Consider the following 5,737-nt stretch of genomic DNA (forward strand, 5'->3'; position numbering starts at 1 on the left):
CTTCATTTGTAAAGTCATTTATACGTGGAAGATGGCCATAACATTATCAATCAAATGAACTATAGACACTGCATAGGTACATAGTATTTTGATAGATAATTTTGGTACAGGGCATATTGGCATATAGACTTCTCGTCTAGATATTCGCAAATTCGATGACATTGTATCTACTTGGAAACAATTAATATAAATTACTTTTAGCTTATCTTCTATGATAGTCACGCACTAATATATATCTCTAAGTCAATAATATACTCTCTTCATGATGAGTGTATACATTTATTCTATACGGAGAATATATAATTGTGCCTTCTACAAATGTGGCGACAATTAGACAAAGAGAAGATATATGAATAATTCTATTACTCATTTGCCCAACAAATGTATTTGCTACATGCAACTACTTACATGATGTCCTTTTATGCAACTTTCTACCGGTTTACTTCTAGTAAATAAAGTGCACAAAACGAGTACAAAATAGTAAAGAATGGTTTTCTATACACACCTTTTATTACAATCCTAGCAATTAACATGATTTTCTGCTATTCAAAGGTATGTGTAATTTACAGAACTACTAACCCACAGAACAATCAATTACCCCAAACAAACAATTGCCAGGAAATAAACCATAAAATATTATGCTTCCAAAAGGGGTGCTAAAATAAAGGTTTCACAAGTTCATGGAAGTTCTTTTGCCTAAAAACAATGTTTCTAGGATTGATTATGGTTATTCAAGAAACTAACTAAATAGTTAAAGCAAATACTTAGAAATACGGGACTAAGGTATAAATCATTAATTCTTCTCTATTTGGCGTAAACCCAATTCATGAAGGTTCAAAGTATAAATGGCGAATGTATATTCCCTGTAGTTTTTCTAATGCCCCATAGGACTTTTCCGCATAATTTCCGAGTTTCGCATAATGCCTTGGAAACTAAGGACTTTTGAAATAAAATACCGTTTTCGGACCAAAATCATGGTTCGTGCCCGACTCCTTTTAATAGGCCAATTTCTACTTGGCCCACCTCCTTATACTGGCTAGCTTGAAAATCTGGCCAGCCCATCTCATATGTTGCCCAATGGGCTATTACGACCTTCTCCCACAAGAAGTGGGTGAGGTATGATCCAATTGCCATTCTTCAATGGAGACGACGGATGGAACCAATGGCAAACTTGCTAGTGAGCCCTTGGTAGAGATGGACGAGTATGGCAAGTTGCCATGGTTAGAGGCGGAGCGGCGGTGCAACATCTAGTAGCACCGACACCGGCATTCGTTGGCATCAGGCCATGGCCGGCGTCCGACAATCATAGCTCCATGTTACGTGTCGACGAAACTTGGCTCGGCATACAGGCCGGCATGGCGGACGGCTATCGGCGGCGGGCGCTCACGGCGGCTTCAACCCTTGTCTCGGCCGCGTGCGGTAGCGCGGGAGGCATGCCGTGCGTACCGGCGGCGAGGGGAGGCATGCGTAAGCTCCTCGGCGTCGCTACGGGCGGCGGCCGTCAATTGCGTTACGGATGGCCTCGAAAGGCCGTCGAGTCGGCGTTTCAGATGGTGGATCAACAAGGGAATGTCTCTGGATTGATTCGGCAACCATTGACATAGGGGAAGACGTCATGCGGTGGCGTCAGGGTGTTGCTACGTGCAGGCGGCGACGGCGGCGCATGTAGGTGCCGATGACTCGGATTTGTTACCATCTACTTCATACAGATAGCAATATGACGGATTATTAACATACAAGTCACAACCGACAGAGTGTCCCAAGCGCGCTGATCCATAAGATCGGTGATGACGAGTGTGTTAATATATTCATAGATTAACGACTATGTTAGCCAGAAAGACGACAACTTCTAGGTGGTGTCGTGTGTTACCGAGTGTTAGGTGTCGTCGTTCGGGACAACAATCCGTCGTTCAATTCAACGGATTATGTATGTGCACCTTCTTGTGTGCATGGTAAGCACATTTGGGCGCGTGGTGCCAAACTTCGTGGTCGGCAATATAACAAGAGAAGAGTCGGCGCAAAGGCCGGACAAATACATCTATTCATGCGAGAAAATAAAATGACTAGAGGCATGATCTAACATATTACTCTCGCTACTGCAAAATATTAGAATAGATGAAACCGATACTTATCTCGTTTATCCGATGTAAAGGTAGCCGATCCGCCTATGCACGTCCGCATAGCGTATCGGCGACGTGGCGTCGACGAGTTGCGTGCTGGTGTAGCTGTGTATAGCCCAGCGCTGTCGACACGTCGTTGCACACCCATGTTGTTATAGGCTTGGTGAAGATCGATACGTGCATGTATTAGATTGGTTCATAAACCAATCTGTACATTCATGTGCATGTATGTTTGTCTGCTTGATCCTTTGCTCCTGGATCCTAGCCGTAGGGTTGCGTACTGCGTGTGGTAGAGCCGCCCGGCTGGTTGCCTTGGGCATGCGCGGCTGGATGCGTCCTGCTGCCGTGCATGCTCCGGTGCTGCGTCGTAACCGGCGACCATTAGCCACGCGTCGAGCGCGGCGTGCAGGTGCGCACGGGCGGGCGGTCATGTTGGCCGGCGACGAGCAGTACATAGATAACAGATCAATCTGATTATTACCGAAATCAATTGATCTACTAGAACACTTACCCGGATTAGCGTACGAGCAATCTCGTGCTGATAACGTATTGAATAACTAGTGGCCTAGCTCGTTGATCCGGAGTAGAAAACGACGATCTCATGCACACAATCATATAGTAGATGAACAATGAACACGGATATAGGGAGAGGCATCACAGCTTTATTGCTTTCTTAGATGTGGATACATCAACCAACCCCTCAAGCCCTCTCTCTCAATATATATACCCATAATAGGAAGAGTCCTATTAGGATACGTCTCCATATATTTGGTATGAGCCCATATTTATCTCTGGCAGGAGATAATAGTTTCATAACAATTACCCCATAATATATAGATGGTTGGAAAAAGTAAAACCGAATTATTACCGTAGAAAATGGTCAGGTGTGGAAAATAGATTACAGGTGGACTGACCGATCAATATATCTGCCGGTGGTGAAAATCTTCATGAGGAAATGTTCAGGGCAAATGATTGGAATCGTTCAACATCGTCAGGTACATATTTCAGGAGAGATCGAGATATATATATATATATATATCATCAGTCGGCAGCAGCGCACGCTGGAAGGCAGCTTCGGCAAAGCAAAGCCGCGGCGCCAGGCGCGTCCTCCGGTAGCGTGTGCAGAAGACGTCGTCGTCGTCGTGGTGGTCAGGTTCAGTACGTTTGGTCGGCGCGCGTGCGACGCCAAATCAGTCGACGTAGCGAGATAAAACGGAAATAGATACTCCCTCCATCCTAAAATATAAATATTTTTAGACATCAACATGGTCTCCGAGATACTATTTTAACCAACAATATCTATAAAAGTAAAATGTTTTAAATAAAAAGAGTTGCATATTATGATATTTCGTTTAATAATAAATATAGTAACATCAAATCTGCATGATTAATCTTTCTTAATTTATCACTATTAATAGTCAAAATTTAAAAAGTTTAACTTAGCACTACTCCAAAAATACTTATATTTTAGAACGGAGGGAGTAAATATAAGGCTTTGTTCGGGAAGATGAGTTGTAAACTTATTTCTTGCACACTAAAAACGAGATAGTTTATTAGCATATAACTAATGAAGTATTAACTTTAAAAAGCTAAAATATAGTTTAATATAATTTTCTAAAAAAACATGTATACAATGTTTTTTAATAACAAGTAGTACCGTTTAGCATGAGCATGAAAAACGAGAATACAAGATCAGACCTTGCAGTTGAAACCAACCTCCGGACTGCGTCTCAATCTCGCTGACATGGCATGCGGAATTGTGGATTCTTTCCTTGGTTTGATGACATGTGGCTCTCCGAGCTGGAACTCCGTGGTTTGCATAACGGTTGCGTACGTACGTGGTTGGAGTTGATCGACGCGGACGGGAAACTGGATGGTGACGTGCTGTGCTGCCGACTGAGCTGGCTAACTAACATTTCTCTCACTGAAATATTATTTTTGTGTGTTTCAACCTATAAAGAAAGAGTAATTTTCATAAAAATATAATTAATTCGTCAAAACAATTATTTTGCTATAATTTTTTATGTGTATTTCACAAAATCACAACAAATAGCAAATGATTTTATCACAAAATGGTACCTTTAGCCCTCTTTGTGTGTATGATGATGTGGACCCCACTAACACCAGCAAACTTATTGCAGGTATGATAGGTCGGAATAAACTTATCAAAAACGCAAAGTTGTATCTTCATAATAAAATCATATACTATTGTTTTAGTTTTCTCAAATATCTAAAGAAAATTATAGTGAATTGATAATTTTGATAGAATGGTTATAGTTATTTAAAATTTACTCGCAAAGAAATGACCCAATGGTTACAACTGAAATAACGTGGATAATCACAATTCATCGTAAGAATCCTCAATGATGATGTCTCTGTCACCATAAGGCCATTCACAATATGGTGAGGTGGCGTTCGGCCTCACCTCACTAGCTTGGGATTCCTAGTCACGTCGGTGTGGAGCGAGCCCCTGCGAAGAACAGGGAGCTTCATTTGATCACCCGTACCTCATCGGAACCTGTCAGGACGAAGCCCCGTGACACGTGAGGAGATGGGCGAAATCGCGTTGGCGAGACCGTGTCCCAAAACGTGAAGCCACGGCCATCCCCTCACCCCCACCGTCGTCGAGCTGCAACCACCTTCGTCGAGGCCGCCCCGCCATCGTCGAGGCTGCCCCTGCCGTGAAGGGGGGCGTTGGACAACTGTCATCGTGCCGCCGCCACCTTCCAAGGCCAGATTCGGCGACTCTTATCCTGGATCTGGCGAGGAGGGGCATGGAGTGTCCGTCGTCGAGTCGCCTCCAGCTCAGTCAAGCTGCGGAGATGGCGAGGGGGAGCGGTAGAGCTGGGGAGGAAGAGAGGCGTCGCCAGTGGGAGAGGGAGAGTAGCGTCGCTTCTGGAGAAGGGGAGCGGGGGAGAGGGGGAGGAGCTGTGTCGGTAGTGTGGCAAAGGGGAGCGGCGCCGTGGGAACCGAGAAGAAAATGAGGCGGTAAATGGCGTCGGTGGTGGAGTCTACGCAACGAAGATAAAGATGGGGAATTCTTGTCTTCAGATTTTTATGGATCCAGTTTAAGGCCGAAATGCACTGTGGGTCTTGTGTCTTTTGAAGTTCTTGAGGTCTACTTGGCAGCCCGGGCCAAACGAAATGAAGGACATAATAATGAAGGACGCATTGCTATTGCCCTAAGTGCATGGTGAGAGCACGACGACAATCAATTAGAGGGTGACATCATTGAAGCAAGAGGCAGGGGACATAAGGAAGGAAAGAGGTGCCCCTGCTTGCCAAATTTCTGTGGATTTTGTAGCCTACTCAAAAGAATAGTAACATTTTTGAGTAATATCTGTCGATTTCTAAAACCGACTTACAGAAATATAACATTTTTTTCACATGCTGTTTTAATTGCTACAGTACGTGTAAGAGCACTATAATTTGTATAGTCCCCAACTATATTTGCAATAATGTTGCTCTTACCTGTCAATGTCATAGTTACCAAATGGCTGCACCTTAGGTTACTGAACAACGTATTTTTTTTTTACAAAACATCTTTTTTACTGTCTGATTAAGGGAGCAATCAGACTTAGCAATCAAACAAATATAAGAGTCTGCCCGGTCATGCA

This window comes from Oryza glaberrima, chromosome 12 (assembly GCF_000147395.1).
Source record: "Oryza glaberrima chromosome 12, OglaRS2, whole genome shotgun sequence".
Taxonomy (NCBI): Eukaryota; Viridiplantae; Streptophyta; class Magnoliopsida; order Poales; family Poaceae; genus Oryza; species Oryza glaberrima.